Source organism: Equus caballus, chromosome 1 (genome assembly GCF_041296265.1).
Source record: "Equus caballus isolate H_3958 breed thoroughbred chromosome 1, TB-T2T, whole genome shotgun sequence".
In the NCBI taxonomy this organism is placed as follows: domain Eukaryota; kingdom Metazoa; phylum Chordata; class Mammalia; order Perissodactyla; family Equidae; genus Equus; species Equus caballus.
Genome location: NC_091684.1, coordinates 13,406,324 through 13,423,179, shown reverse-complemented (window position 1 = coordinate 13,423,179; position 16,856 = coordinate 13,406,324). Strand labels below are relative to the sequence as shown.

At 42.5% G+C, this 16,856-nt stretch overlaps 1 protein-coding gene across 4 annotated transcripts in view; it reads left to right on the top strand.

The window, feature by feature from the left end:
- The window catches only part of SEC23IP (SEC23 interacting protein), a 43,725-nt gene extending 40,761 nt beyond the window's left edge, over window positions 1–2,964 (top strand). For all 4 annotated transcript variants that reach the window (XM_014733271.3, XM_014733273.3, XM_070259844.1 and 1 more), the window contains exon 19: window positions 1,445–2,964. The gene's annotated coding sequence lies outside the window, so the exon portion shown is untranslated. The remainder of the gene's footprint in view (window positions 1–1,444) is intronic.
- Window positions 2,965–16,856: the final 13,892 nt, after the last annotated feature.

Below are 16,856 nucleotides of genomic sequence, written 5' to 3'. Positions count from 1 at the left end.
TTAAATGGTTTTGTTTTTCATTTGACTTTATAGTTTAGAAGAATACGGTATAAAGAAGGATTTAGCTTTTTTCTTAGTTAATCTTTTTTGCCTGTGCTGTCTATTGAATAATATATCCTTTGTCGTTGGTTTGATGTTTTTATTATATGCTGTTATTTGACATTTTTTATCATATGCCTGATATTTATTTTCTAGGCTTTCTGACATCTCTTCCGTTGACTTATTTATCTGCCACATTTTACTGATTTCAAGTCAAATATTTTCCACATTTTAGCATCTTTAAAATTGGGATGCATCTTAAAATCACCTGTTGCCTGGGTGGAAGTTGAGTTCTTCCCAAGAGGGTCTGTATTTTCTTCTGCCAGTCACTAGGGGGCGCTACCAATCTGAGTCGGCCTCAGCTAATTTCTCTGCTTGAGATTTTCTTGGGCTACACTGGTAGTGTGAATCCAGACCATGAAATTTGCAGGTCTTGTCCCATTTTCAAGGAAGAGGTGTGGAGACTTCTTTGCCATCCCTTCTGCGAGAAGAGATATTTTTCTTATCCCTCATTGAGGCTGTAGCCATTTGTTGTCCTCCTTTTTATGAGAGTCTGTCTCCTTTTAGACTCCCTATCCTGAGCATCTTTTCTTTGCATGGTACATGAAATAATGGTCTGCCTTACAATTGATGGTTTATTATATTCAGTGAAATATGGTGTTTAATAATTCTAACTTTATAGTTTTGACTATCTGGCAGTGCAAGTTGTTGGTATACCGTAATCTTGGCTATTATTCCAAAAGAATTTTGAAGTGATTTAAGTTCCCATGACATATTCTCGCCACAAAAGAAACAAAACCCAAACAGTATAGTCCTAGGATTTTAATATCACCTACTATGAAAAACTAAGAACTTTTCATTTCACACGTAAATTTGTTCAGTGTTCATTGTTTTATTTCTTCTTACACTTGGTTGTAAAATTTAGGCAAGAACTTAAGTTCCTAATACTGTACTAATACTATAAAATAATTAATTTAAAATATTAACAGTTGTTCTATCATGATTCATTCAAGTATAGATCAGTTTTGCTGAATAATTCTTTTGGGTTTATCTCCTTTAGTCCTTTTTAAAATTGTTCTTTAGAAAGCCTCAGATTAACTTAGCAAAAATTTGACTTTTTACTTTCTGTGCTGATTTTGTTAGGAAGATGCTCATGCTAGTCAATCTCCCTGAAGGTCGCCTGCTGCCTGCATCCTGTCGGAGGGCCTGTCTGACGCCCGGGGACCTGTGCTCACAGGGCGCGTGCCGCAGAGGCCCTTTGCAGTGTGTTTGGTCCAGTTGAGCGCCTGGCAGTGTGTTGTTTTCCTTCAGAAAGAAACAGCAGTGCGCTGTTGTATTCTTGCTGTAAGTTTGTGAAGTTCACCAGGGATCCTTTCTTCTTTTAAAGACTTCCTTATCTTTTCAGAGAGTTGCAGTACGATTACGTTGCTGAGAAGATCCTCAGAGGACGTTCCCAGCTTGCTCCTGTGACGGGTGACAGAGAAGTGATTCATCGACAGTTGCTCAGATGTGATTCTCAGATGTAGGGATTCATTTTAAAGAAAACATACCGAACAAAAAGACAGTGAAAAACCAGTACCACATTTGGACAGAAGAGACGAGAAATGTAATCATCACAATGATGCAGTTAAAAATTCCTCTGATCAGTTTAGTTGTACAGTTGTCAAAGTAATGTGTGTGATATCAACGAAGAAATACCTGTAGCATGCAGATGTTTGTTTCTGTTTCTTAAAAAATTATTGTCAGTAGGCTATTAAACTTGCATTTTTTTAAATTAATGTAGTATGTTCTTTCATTCAAGTATGGACTTCTTGAGAAACTATAGTAATACGATTTTTAAAAAATTTATGTTCTTGTTTAAATGTGAATTGTAGTTCTGAGCTGCTTTAATGCAGGGTCATTTGTATTTGTTAAGAGGAAGTAACCAAGGGCACTTATTCCAAGTAGAATCTGAGCTTCTTCTGGAGCTTTCGGGCTGTTGCTGAGAGCACGGCTGTGGGAGGAAGTGAACTGTCTCCTGCTGCCCAGATGTCCTGGGAAGCCTTCTCCCAGCTTGCCCGTTCCTACCCGGAGGGCGCAGCGACGGGAGGGGTTCCATCTCCTCTAACGTAGCCGTGCGGTCGCCTCACTGCTAAAGTTCCAGTTGACGTGAGAACCAAAGTAGAGTTTGTTTGGTTTTGGGGTTTGTTGCTTTGTATTAATTTCACTTATACCAAAGTGTTTGAAAGTATGAAATGTATTGTTTCTAGACTATAAATCTACTTCATGAAAAGACTGTTCTGTAATATTTCACTTTGTTTTACTATAGCTTCAAATTATCTGAAAATATTTTCCTAATACTACATGGGAATGCTGAATTTCCTTCTTTTGTTATGCAGTAGAAACATTTTACACTGTTTACATAGTTCTCATGGAACATAGAATCTTTTGAAAGCAACATATGATACACATTTTTTGTGTATATATTCTAATTAGTGTGAATAAAACTGTAACATCAATGCATTTTTTTAAGCAGCCAACTTCTGTATTTCTCTTGTCTTCTTTAAAAGTATTCCTATGAGTTCAGCCTTTCTTTACTTTTCATTCTGAATACCTGCTATATATAGTTAATACGTAGCATTTGCTCCTAATAATAGAATTAAGACAGTAGAGTTTTAGAGCTGCGGTGGACCCCAGACAGTATATTCCACCCACCTCATTCTGCAGCTGAGGACATGACACTGAGAGCCTTTCTCAGGCTGCTTGTGGGCAGATCTGGGCTGGAGTACAGTTTCACTGACTCCCTTTTGGCCTTCATTTCTCTACACCAGTACTACTATTTTTCACTTAATTTCCCCTTAATTTCCCAAAACTAATCAAATAAAGAACAATGAGGGTTATTTATGTATATTTTAATAAAATCCAGTTTGATTTTTCCATTTACAAGTGGTTGTGTCTGCGTTATTGAGCCTGCATCTTCTGAGCATCGGGCAGAGGAGAAGGAATACCTAAACCAATGTCCGTGGAAGAGACGTGTGCCAGCTGAGCTTCAGGAATCTTGTGATTTTAACACTTAGGGGAAACATAAATTAGAATTTTTTGGTGACGGCCTGTGGACATATATTTACATCACTCTTCAATTTCTTTAAAAATGGGGCCGGCCCCCTGGCCGAGTGGTAAGTTCACGTGCTCTGCTTCGGCGGCCCAGGGTTTCGCGAGTTCAGATCCTGGGCACGGACATGGCACTGCTCATCAAGCCATGCTGAGGCAGCGTCCCACGTGCCGCAACTAGAGGGACCTACAACTAAAATATACAACTATGTTCAGGGGGGATTTGAGGAGAAAAGCAGGAAAAAAAAATATTGGCAACAGTTGTTAGTTCAGGTGTCAATCTTTAAAAAAACAAAAAAAAGTCACAAAAAATAGGTCCTTTGAGGGCAGAGTCTGCATTTATTAGCATATTGTTCACTATTGTAATCACCACGCCTATCTCAGAGTCTTGTCACATATAAAGCACTTTCCAAATATTTGTTGAATAAAAGAATTAAAAAAAATCGAAAACATTATTTAACACTTGGAAGACCATCCAGATCAGTGGTTTGCAAGTTTTTAAAAGCAGCAGAGGGGCCAGCCCTGATGGCCAAGTGGTTAAGTTCACGTGCTCCCTTTCGGCGGCCCAGGGTTTGCTGGTTTGGATCGTGGGCCTGGACCTTGCGCTGCTCATCAAGCCACACTGTGGTGGCGTCGCACATAGAGGAACTACAATGACCTACAGCTAGGACACAGAACTATGTACTGGGGATTTTGTTCGGCAACCCAGGTTTGAGGGTTTGGATCCTGGGTGCAGACTTACACCACTGGCCAGCGATGCTGTGGCAGCGACGAGTATATAAAATACCACATATAAAGTACAGGGAGATTGGCATAGATGTTAGCGCAGGGCTAATCTTCCTCAGCAAAAAAAAAAAAAGCGTCTGTATGAAATTGAAGGTCAGAAAGTCATCATGAAACTGATGATGATAACCTAGGCCTGGTTTGTTAATATGGTATATAACAAAAGGAAGCTACTTCCCAAGTCTGACAGATCTCTGTCTCTTGATTCCACCAGAAAAGGGTGTTTTCTCAGAGTGTTGATTATAATGAAACTACAGATATAATCTGTATATTGATTTTTGAGGTAAGTATGTTATTGGAAAGGCGTGACCTACATAGAGCTTGAAAATGAGGTTGGAGTGTAGATCCCACTATCCTAGGAGGGATGACCTATCTATTGGAAATACTAACAACCTTGGTCTGACTAGACAGAGTACTGGAGATAAGACTGTCCCGGAGAACCCAGGATGAGTGGTCTTGATATTTATATTACCATTGTTTCAGGTTTTTATGACAAGGCCTCTAACTACCTTAGTGTTTACCAAGCAACATTCTGGTGGTGACTCGGTTCCCCATGTAGATTTTGGCATCTGAGAAGAGGGTGAATTGAAGTGCAGACACTGTGTGTTTGGGTTTTCTTTCCACTTAGAGTTCTCACTGCATTCTGGTTTAGTGTGAGTCAGTTCCAGGGCTGGGTGCTCCAGGGGGAGGGGATGGAATTCAGCTCCCTTACGAGCCGAGGGGCTGACGTGGCATTCCTGCTCCTGCCATAGCACTGAGGCTGCCTTTGAGCCACCTCCCTGCAGAGCACTGGAGGGACTGCCAGCTGACTTGTCTCCTTGCTCTTTCTGTAATACTGACGTGGACTAAGGCTGCCCCAGGGAGAGAAGCCCAAGGTGACCTGGCCTACATGCCGAACTATATGACCTGATGAATTTTTATGGTATGAATTAGGGCTGCCCCAGGGAGAGAAGCCCAGGGCATCCTCACCTACATGCCGATCTATATGACCAGATTCGTATCTAAAGTTATACCACCGCACAATAACCAGACCCCATCTGCACTGAAATCATTTAATGACTTTTTACATCATCTTTTCTTTTTCCAGTAAAAATAAGTCACGTACCTATGCCTTATAAATTTAGCCCTAACCCTCAACTCAGGGCAGCAGCAGGAGCTCTGACTGCCCATGGGTCCTGTCCCCATGCTATTCCATACTATTCTCTAAATAAAAGAGCACTACTGCCAGACCTTGAGAGTCCAAGAAATCTTTCTTTCGACTCCTCCGCTCACAGACCCCGCATCAATACTTGCAACAGCTTATCAGTCTCGTCCTGGTATTTGACCTCTAAATTGAGCTTACCAAAAACTGGGTAGCATAATAAAGAGCTCTGGTGCCCACCTGCCTTCACTTGTGTCCAAGTTCTACCTCGTAGTTCTGAGTCCTTATGCAAGATTTTCCCCCCTAATCTCTCAGCAAAGTGTTTTTCTATTCTTGGTCAGGTTACTCTTTCATGAAATTTCTCAACCCCCTAGTGTTGTTGTGATGCTGAAATGAAAACACAAGTGAAGTGCGTCTAACAGAGCTGGGCACATAGTGAGCACTCCGAATGTTTGCTCCTTACCCTTGCTGTTACTGCTCTTGTAGCAGGAGCACTCAGGTTCAGAGAACACCCAGCCCTCCGTTGCCAGGTCACCGCCACTCCCTATCCTCCCTGGCTCATAGCTGAGAGCTGCGAGAGAGAGGCTGAGCCTCTGCTCACAGGGGTCGAAGTGTCCGTGGGTGTGTGGTGTGGGAGCCTGGAAGAGGTGCAGGTCATTGAAAGGAGGATGGAGAGCTGTGGAGCCGTTGGGGGTGGGTGGGGTGGGGATGGCTTGGGGACAAGGATGGTAATACTTATTTCCCTGTCTTCCTGCAGGCCAGTGGGACTCTGGAAGCACCTTTGAATAAATTCTGCGTGCCCTTGTTCTCTTCTCTAAGCTCATTTTGGAATAGGATCAAAACAACATGTTTTTCCTTCCTAAATTCTGCCCTCTTTTCTCCCTGATCTTTATTTTCCTGCTTTAGAACATCAACTCTTACAGATTTTCTCAAACCCATTGGCCCTACAGAACATTTTGAAAATGACTTTATGTTGCTGTTAACGCTAGCGGGAGCTCGTGAGATAATGCAGCCTCTTCATTTGATCCTTCTTTCAGTCTCAGACCGAGTGAAGTGAGTTTGGGCAGTATACAGATGTGATATAGTAGCCAGTCACAATGGATGTTCAGTATGTGAAATCGTAGGCTGACACATAAAACAGAGCGGGGATTGTCAAGGACCCGTCCGTGAGATAAGTAGCCAATGCTCAGTAGTCATTAGGGAGTGAGCGGCTACTGTTCAGGTTCATGGACAGGTGGAACTGGTGTATTTGGGATGACCCACCATGTTTTTCTTTCATTTCTCATATTAAAGAGTGACTTTTAAACGGCTTTATTATGGAAATTTTCACATGCTCAAAAGTATGGAGAATGGTCCAATGAATCCCCGTGTCCTCTCCCCCAGCTACAATGGTAGAGTCGGGGATGGCCTCTGAAGAGGTGACCCACAGAACAGCAGCGGTAGCCAGGTGAGAAGGGAATGAAGTGTGAGGCGGGAAAGAGCATCGCACACTTGCGCAAGTGGAAGAAATGAATTGTTTTGCAGGAAATGCAAAAAAGAACTCTATGAGTGTGTTGAGTATGATTTTCATTGAAATTGTCTTAAAGACAACATTTCTAGCAGTGCCTTTTCTTTTTGTAGCCGCTTAATAGTGCTCACTGTTGTTGAAAGGAGCACAGTGGGGAATATTGGAAAGTGCTGGCTACCTACTCAGCTGCATTTCTTCCCTGCGCTCCACAAACCTGTGCCCAGCTGTTTCTCAGACCCATTTGCCTCTCTTTCCAGGGTATGATTATTAGTCATGATTGGTCAGGAGTTGCAAAGCTGTTTTGCAGAGCACTGCTGGCTCCTGGAGAAACTTCGGGTGGACGAGGCTGTTGCAGTTCTCAGAAGGGTACTCCCGGGAATAGAGCTGGGGAGGGGACCTCGTGGCTTTTGGCTGTCGCCTTTTTCAGGCACTGTGCCAGCTCTGGCTCTCTCATGTAATCCTTACAGAAGCCCGACACGGGTGGGTGTTATCCACCCCACTGTACAGCTAAGAGAACGGAGGCCCGTAGAAGCTAACCGTCTTGCCGGCACCACACAGTTAATGGTAGGGCAGAATAAAGTGCCCTTAGGCCTCAAAAATCCAAACCAAGTGAAGCCTCTACTATAGAAAGATGTCTTTTCACATACTTGCAAATCGAGTGCCTGCCTCTATTTGGAAACACCTGGGCAGTCACAAAGCCCGTTTCATATTTATGTCTATATTTTTGTGCAAGCAAAAACATTTTCAAAGACAAGGATAAATTTTAGGAGATGTGGATTATAATTTGCTTTGTCGTCTTTGCCTAAAGTGTTCTTTTTGTGGAGCGGGGGTAAAAGCCTTAAGTCAATGAAGATTCCCAAATACTGCAGTAAACAGAACCTAGACGTTTGCATAACTACCCTTTAAACTGAACAGGGACGAATAAAGGCAAGATGGTCTGTTGCCCTTAACAAAGAGTGTGGGAAAGTGTCCTAGGCCGTGCGCCCATCCTGAGTTTCTCGGGGACGCCGCCAGCTTGATTGCTCCTCGTGGGTTGGTTCTCCGTTCTCGCTTCCATCACCCAGGTTTTCCGGACGCCCGGGAAGCCGAGAGCCGGTGCTGGCCCCGCAGCCGTCCCGGAGCCTCCGCGCTCCCAGCCTGTCCTCACAAGCGTCCCCGGCTGCCCCGCCGCTCCGAGGGGCTTTCCTTGTTCAGAATTTCATGCCCTGCCTTGTTGCCTTCCCCCGTCTCTCTCCTGCCTTGCCTTCTACTCCCTCCATGTGAACCAGGGCGGTCATTCATTCTCCCAATTTGCGTTCCCTTTGTTGGCTGCGCGGCCCTGAGCATCCTCCCGCTGCCTCCGCAGGGAACCGCCTCCAGCTCCTCTCCGGAAACCCCGAGCGGGCGCTGCCGGCCCCCACCCACTGCTGCTGAGCTGATACTTATTAATATCGATTTTACCCTGCTTTGGTCTCGGGCGTCTCATTCAAAAAGCACAGTTCAACAGGGGAAAATGGCTAACGAGATTCCATTCTTTGCCTTCAAAGGATGTTAAAGGGAGGCAAACCCAGAGTCCACAGAAACACTAACAAGAACGCCTTTCTTCTCTTCGCTGGCACCTGCGGCCTCTGCCACGCTGTCCTCAGCCTGGCACCCCTCCCCAAACAAAACGGGAACGTTAGAATGGAGGAATTTCTCACAGTTGCATCTTGGCCCATGTGGACATCCATAAACTAGAGAAAGCAACAACTCCCCCTCCTGCTTGCTGGCGCCCGGGACGCCCCGTTACCTGCGCGAGGAGACAGCCAAGGGCAGCAGATGCCCGCCTCGAAAACACGCGGTCACCTGGTGAGGCGTCTTTTTTAGGCCAGAAATTCACATTCACTTTAAGCATCTGAACTCAAAGCTTTTTGCTCCTCTAAATAAAAAAGGACTTTAATACAAAGCTTTCCCTTTGGAAAGATATAAAATTTTCCCCCCAAACCATCATTCTGTCAAAACACGTATTTTAGTTTCTTTAAATAATATCCACGATAGCTTTTACTAGGTAGACTTTTCTGGATGCCATCCAGAAATCCTTAATTTGCCTGTTTTGAAGCGTTCCTTTTCTGTCATTCTCACTAGCACTCCCTTTATGCCATGCTTGGGTCATGTGTGTGACGGGGACATTTTATTATTTTTTCCGCATTCAGGTGGGCAACTCTTCAGAATCGTGCATTCAAAGCACAGTTGGATTGCAAAGTTGCTTTTTTCCCCCCTTGAGACTATGTCTCATCTGTTTAGTTCAAACATCTTCCACCTAACTTCTTTCAAAATTCGTTTTCTGATGCCACTTTTCATTTTCCAACAAATTTCGGAGTAAAATCTTAGATGTCCCTCCATTTTTTCCCCTTTCCCAGATCAGTTTGTCAGCATCAGAATCTAGTAGGCTGTGGTCTCTGCATGGCTGTGTAGGACTGTCTCCTTCTGTCATCACTTTTTATTGCCTGGGTCCTGTGGAGTTTTATTCTCTGTAAAATGACAATATTTTGTTAGCTGAAAATGATAGTTTACCTCAACTCTTATCAAGTATAATGAATTTTGAATTGGCAATTTTGAGTCTCAATAAGTCTCCTCCAGAAGAAACATGTAAAGATTAAGGTTCCGGAATCCTGGGATTGAATCCTAGTCAAACCTGTGCTGTTCATATGCAGAGAACTGAGTCCCGTCTGCTGGCTGCATGTCAGAGCCGTGTGTGTCCTGCTTTCTTTGGTGCTGAGAGAACAACGACAGTCTACTCCTTGGCGTACCTTAAAGTTCTGGAAAACTTTCTTGAATAGCAAGAGTGATCGTGTGCAGTAAACCCATTTGCCAAGCCCCAAAGGGAAACGAAAATTTAAAGAAGTTTTTATTTTGTAGATGTTGTGTGGTTTTGTATAGTGCAAATCCCAGCCAGCTTAGAAGCGGTCACTTTTTATTTTTAGGTCTGGAATTCAGTCTCCCACCCTTTTTAGCTGTGGGAGAAATTGCTTCACAGATTTTCTTATGGCAAGCTTTTAGCAACTTAAAAAATATGAAAAGGACATGAACAGGTAATTCACTAAAAAAAAACCTAGTCCACTTGAAATAAAATGTTCATCCTCATTACTTATCCAAAAATACAAATTAAAATGTAAAAAGAAGGACCTTGTTTTTAGCTGCTCATAATGGCAAATTGAAAAAAAAGATGGGCACGTAACTTCATAATATTGCTATCAGGGTTATCAGTTGGTACGTCTTTTCCAGAAAACAATTTGATGTAGTATGTATCAAGAGCCTTAAAATAGTCTGTACCTTTCGACCCAGTAATTTCACTTTCAGAAATAGTCTTTAAAAAAAAACTGACAAAGATTAATACACACCAGATTATTTATCATGGGAGAGTTAGAGTAAAAACCTGGAAACAAGTGTTCAGTGTAGTTACACAAAATAAGAAGGTCAGTTTGGGAAGAAGTTGAAGGAGAAGCGGGAGGGAGACTTGAAATGTCACAGATCTCTAGCCTTGGCCACAAGGAGTTGTACTGGACAATAAGAGCCTGTGGACAGGCAGTGCATGTCTGTTTATTTCTGTAATTATAAAAGCAGCCCAAATGGGTCCCTATCAGTGGCAGGCTGGCAGCATTATCTGTTCAAGGGCAGCACATTAGACAGAGGCAGTGTCCTAGCACAAGATGCCACCTGAAGTATAGAGTGGTCACTCATATATAAAGCCACCACGCCGGGCGGGGGGGGGGCAATGGATGTGCATGGCTTGAACCTGGCTTGAGCTGGGGGCTCAGGAATCCTCCTAACCAGTCCCCAGCAATCCCAGGACTAGAGGGGAGGGGCGTGGTCATGGGTGCAGATATTGACAAAGCCAGCACTGGGGTCCCGTCTCCTGAGTCCAAGTCCGTTTGTGTCCACGTAGAAAACTGAATAACAGCTTTGTATGTTACTTTAAAGTTTGTGGCATCTGGAATGGCACAGGCGCATATTACGATGAGGAAACTGAGATCAGACAAGTGGAGTGACTTGTCCAAGATCACATAGGTTAAGTGGTAGTCAGAGTAGAGAAAGCAAAAATTTAAAAATGAGATGAAAATTCAAGATTTCACTTGTAGCTTATGTTCCTCCAATGTTTGCACAAAATCTCTCAACATGTTTATCAAGATTCTTTTTTTAGTGGACTTGGAAGGGAGAGGAGAACATTATCTAAAGAAATTATCTTCTCTTTCATGTGTGGATGTGTCTCCCACAACATCCTTACCTTGCCTTTTTCTGCCCTGTGTAACTATTGATAACGTGCCCCTGGGGTCCTGGGATGGCTGTTTCTTCACTCAAGCGGTTTTTGTAAATGTCTGGTTTTTTCTCTGTGTTGGCTGGGGCCACCTGCCTGTCCAGAACTCCCGCTTTGGTGCTCCGTGCAGGGGCCCACGTGCAGGGAACAGGTGCATGGTAAGCATGGACGTCTAATCTGATGTAGAATACGGAGCCTTTAGCTTTATAGGCTTGAGTCAGATCCACGAGAACTTTCAGAGCATCTTCAGTAGTTACTGATTATTCCTCTTATTGAATCGTACTTTCCCTTTGGCAGAAGGCTTTCGTGAGCTTTACTGCATTTGATCTTCATGCTTTTTAAGGGAGGAAGGCAGCACGGGGATGGCCACCTCCATCCTTTTAGATGAGAGACGCCACTTTCCCAGAGGTGACGTGACTTGTCTAGAGTGACTTGGAGGAGTGAGTGGCGAAGCTGGGACTTGAACTCTAGCCTTCCCTCTCCTGGTCCATTCCTCTTTCTGTGGCACCATTTTGCTTCAGTATGGAAATATATTATTTATCAATATGTTATTGGCAACTCTGGTAGGCCATAAATTGTGTAAATATCAAATAGCTCTTGGCACCATGTTCAATTAGAAAACTTGGAAAATGTGGAAAGCATAAATGAGAAAATAAAAATCTCACGTATTCCACCCTCATGATTTTGCATTTTTTCCTTATAAAAATGGGATCACGAGCCGGCCCTGATGGGCTAGTGGTTGAAGTTTGGCTCTGCTCTGCTTCAGTGGCCCGAGTTTGTTTCCCAGACGCAGAACCACACCACTTGTCTGTCAGTAGCCATTCTGTGGCGGCAGCTCATATGAAAGAACCAGAAGAACTTACAACTTTACACAACTATGTGTGGGGAGTTGGGGGGGAAGGAAGGAAAAGAAGAAAGGAGGAAGAGTGGCAACAGATGTCAGCTTAGGGCAAAATCTTCCCCTAAAAAAAAAAGGATCACATTATAATGTTTGGAACTTGCCTATTTCATCTGTTATTTCTTGAATTTTCTATATGTTATTTAAAAAAATCTATCAAATCAAATCAATTCTCACTTAACCAATCACCTATTATTTGGATTGTTCCTAATTTTCCAAGCATACATATATGTATGTATACATGCGTGTGCATTGGTAGAAAGATAAATATGTCAGCTAGATCAAGCTTTTGATGAGCCTCCTTTCAGAGAAAGCTTTGTGAATATTTGAATTCAGTTTTATTTTTTATTTTTTTTGAGGAAGATTAGCCCTGAGCTAACTACTGCCAACCCTCCTCTTTTTGCTGAGGAAGACTGGCCCTGAGCTAACATCCATGCCCATCCTCCTCTACTTTATATGTGGGATGCCTACCACAGCATGGCTTTTGGCCAAGCGGTGCCATGTCTGCACCCGGGATCCAAACCGGGGAACCCCAGGCTGCTGAGAAGCAGAATGTGCGAACTTAACCACTGCGCCACTGGGCCGGCCCCATGAATTAGGTTTTAAATTCAACCACTGAACATGTAAGATTTCTCTGAGGTCAAATGAAATGTCAAGTTGCTAAGGAAATAAGACTTTCTTCACTTGATTTTATTTGTGTCTTTGTATCCCCCCATTGAAGGCTCAGAGTCACCCTCAAGATTCTGTTCCCCGAATGGCGGTGTTGGTGTCCACCAAAACTGTATGTTAAATGTGGATTTAAATCTCAGCTACTTAGCTATGTGGTAAAGTGGTTTTTCTATTTTTCAGCCCAAATTAATTCTACTAAAGACCTAAAAATTTTTTTAAATAAAACACTCAATTATGGGAAAGTAAATTCCGTAAGGCATTTCTCTATTAGAACACAGTGGCCACTTAATCACCTAGCAGGGCTTTCAAGTCTGAATCACCCAGAAGTAGATTGTTTCCCAAAAGGCAGTGTTTGTGTCTAAATCTACAACCTGGCTTGACCACTGTTTGCCATTTAAATGTGGCTTGCATATTTACACATCATGTAAACCTAATAAGCCAGTTTCTGAACCTTTCTGAATCTTCTGGAAAGGCTTTATATTTCACAAAGTTTTGAATTATCTTGTTTATGCTGTGTATGTGATTTGTATTGCATTCATTTGTTTTCATTCAGATACATATGTCTTACTTTAGTACTTGGTCTGATTCATGTAGCCAGTGTTAGCAATATTTTAAATTCCTTTGCAGTATCAGTTATTTATTCTTATTTAAAAATGAAATTTGCCCTTGAACATAAAACTCTAATTTCAGAAAATACAGTTACTGGCTGTAGGTATTGTTTCCGCACAAACCTGTTCAGATTCTCTAATTTACCTTCCTAAGGCTCTTAAATCCAAATTATGCATATGAGAGGGAAGGGGGAGAGCCGAGTAGCCCATCCAGTGTTTCCTCTTGCCAAGCAATCTTGTCTTCCAGAATATACTTGTTTCCTTGGTGGCTTGTTTCTCCACCCAATTTTCAGTACCCAATTTATGACATTTTTCAGTTACTATGCCCTGAGGGTAGATTTCCACTTTCAGTAATGATAGACTAGCTTATGGTACATCAACCCTCCCACTAAAAACAACCAAAATATAATCTGTAGAAAACAATGTTTGAAGGTAGCAGAGAAGTAAGGATTTGGGGGACCAAGATCCCAGAGAGAAAGGGAATGCCACAAAGTAGGGCTGACATTTGGTGCCACTTCTCCCCTCGAGGTAATTGCCAAAGCAGAAAGTAGCAACTGAGATGCTACTAAGGTGACAGCAGAGCTTCTGGCATCTTTTGGGGGGGACTGGGGGGGGGACAAAAATTATAGTTTAAGGCACACCAAGGAGGAGGGATTCTGATAAATACCCCGGGATTTCCTGGGACTTCTGACAGTCTAGTCCCTCAGATAGGGATGAAACTGAAGTAGAACAGCCCTCTAAAAGCCAAAGCCCAGATTTAAATCAGCTTAACCCCTGATTGTATTAAGGTGATTTACCCCTATCTGAACTGCCTGAAAGAAGCAAATCAAATTCTTTTCGGAAGAAGATAACATCACCCATAGTTTCAAATATTTTGTGTAATTTTTCATACACCCTGTCTAATTTACATGACTGAAAAATCAAAAAGCACAGTAAAGACAGACCTATGGTAGATCCAGACATTGGAGTTATTAGACACAGACTTTAAAATAACCGTGCTTAAGGGGCTGGCCCCGTGGCCGAGTGGTTAAGTTCGCGCGCTCCGCTGCAGGCGGCCCAGTGTTTCGTTGGTTCGAATCCTGGGCGCGGACATGGCGCTACTCATCAGACCACGCTGAGGCAGTGTCCCACATGCCACAACTAGAAGAACCCACAACGAAGAATACACAACTATGTACCGGGGGGCTTTGGGGAGAAAAAGGAAAAAATAAAATCTTTAAAAAAAAAAAATAACCGTGCTTAATATCATCAAGAAATTAGATGACAATTTGGAGCCTTCTAGTAGAGAACTGGAGGTATCAAAAGAACTGAATGGAAATTCTAGAACTGAAAAATAGAGTAAGAGAAGAAAAGAATTCATTGGTGGGTTTCACAACAAATAAGACACAGTTGAAGAGAGGAATAGTGAATTGGAAGGTAGGTCAGAAAGAAGTATACTGAAGCACACAGAGGAACACGATAGAAAACACAGGGAAGAGAGTAAGAGACATGGAATATGATGGAAGGTCTAACACAGTGTAATTGGAGTCCTTGAAGGCAAGAGGACGGAGAAGAGGGCAGAAGCACTATTTAAAGAGATAATTAACAAGGATTTTCCAAAACTGATGAATGGTTTCAAGAAGCACTATAAATCCTAAATAATATACATAGAAATAATAAATAAATAATAAATACAAAGAAAACCACCCTCTAAGGCACATCATGGCGAAACGTTGGGTGGCTTTAAATCATTACTTAAGTCCCTACTTGACAAGAATGTCTTCTACTGAACAGACCTTCACCTAAATGGGCAAGCAGTATGCTATGAATTTCCACAACTGCTTCCACACTTTTGCCTTTGGAATTCTTACCAGACACATCTCTCTTTGGGATAACATTTTCCAAGGACCAGCTTTTGCCCTTAGTACGGTCACTGTGCATCCAGACCTGGTGTTCTCCTCTTGGTGTACTTTTGTCTATAATCCCAGGGGAGAAACGCTCAGTGCCTGCCAGAGACTGGCAGGTCTCCCACTGAGGGGCTGGATGGGGTGTAGGGTAATGGCTAAGAGCACAGGCTCTGGAAACAGGTTGCCCTATGCTTGTTCAAGTCTTTGTTCTTCCACTTACTCATGTAATCTCACCTCTTGAAGCTTTAGTGTCCTAAAATGTACAGTAAAGATTATAACAGTCACTTGTACTTTTTAGGGTTGTTATGAGATTTAAATGAGCTCATGGATATAAAGTGTTTGGCATATAGAAAACAATTAATGGGTGGATTTATTTTTAAATCTCCTTGACTCGTTTCTTCAGCTTGGTTGGTAGCCATGTAGTTCCTCCTTAATAATCCCTGAGGCTTCTTCCAACTTTTTGTGCCTGGTTTGCCCCAGTGGGACTGAACATGAAAGGAGAGGAGGTGATGTACATCTTATATCAGAGGAGAGAGCTTAAAAATTGATCTCTTTAAGTATGTACAAAAGTTGGTGAACTTTACCCTTCAAAGGAAGACGTGAACATTAAAGTTTGAAAAGTTTCTGAAGAGCCAGAGAAATCAGACCTTGATAGGATCAAATAAACCACCTGGATGGGTTAACAGAATTTTCTCTTCATAGTAAACTTTACTCCTCTCACTACCCTGACCCAATTTAAATTTGGTTCCCATTTCTGCCGTAAAAAAAATTGATGCATAAAATACACCATCTTCTCTATTAGAAAATTCTTTGATAACAATTCCCATTAATTGAAACTTGTGTATTTGATTCAACTGCCTGTCGACTACTGTTCACTTCTTGGTTAATGCATTTAAAAATATATTCACATGAATTCATATATATTTTCTATAATTATTTACATAAACACACACTAGTTTTTTACTCCAGTTTATTTTACTCTCATTGTAGTCCGTCTCCCTCTTAGGTAAATACATGTTTATAGAAATCAAATTGTAATTTCAACTACCTTGCAGAAAATTGGAAATTAAAATAAATTTCATTTAACGTCAAAGACTAAACCCCACCACTGTTAGCATCACCTGCGTGACGTTTTGGCTCTCCCTGTTAGCAGTGAGGAGCATTCAGAAGAAATGAAAGAATTAGCCACATCTGCCTTCCGTGGAGCACCAACTATGTGTCAGGCACTGCAGGAAGCTGCTGCCATGCGGGACCCCATCTAGTCCTTACAACCCCCTGGCGAAGCCTTTACTTCAGACCAAGGGCATCATTGACACTTTTTTTTCACTAGGCAGAAATTTCAGTTTAATACGAATATAAATTTGGGCACTGAAATTGGTGGCAACGTTCACTTATGAGATAGCCTTCTCTTACGAGGTAAATGACCCAGAGAACATTTATGTGCTGGGAGAAAACTCATGGTGAGAGAATGTGTAGATATCTTCCTCTTTCCCAGCCTGACTTATAAAACTCCACTGCTGCCGTTTGAAGAGAGTCTTGGCTTTTGTGATGCGGGTTTAGATTCATTCATTCATTCCACGAAGATTTACTGCAAGCCCACTATGAACCAGGCTCCATGCTGGGCACTTGGGGTGCAGCAACAAACAAAACAGAGACCCCTGCTCTCGAGAACTTACATTCCAGTGGGAAGAGAGTAGACAATAAACAATAAACATAATAAATAAGTAATATATAGATCTCTGGTATTCTAGAATATGATACATGCAATGGAAAAAATAAAGTGGGTTAAGGGAGATTAACAATCTGGGAGGGGTGTTATAACTTGGAAAGGGTGGTCAGGCCTGGCTTCATGCACAGGTGAACTTGAGCAGGGACCAGGTGGAGGTGAGGACATGAGCCACACAGAGAGCTGGGGCGCGAGCGCAGTGGGCAGAGAGCACACTGGGGTGAACGAAGGCTCAG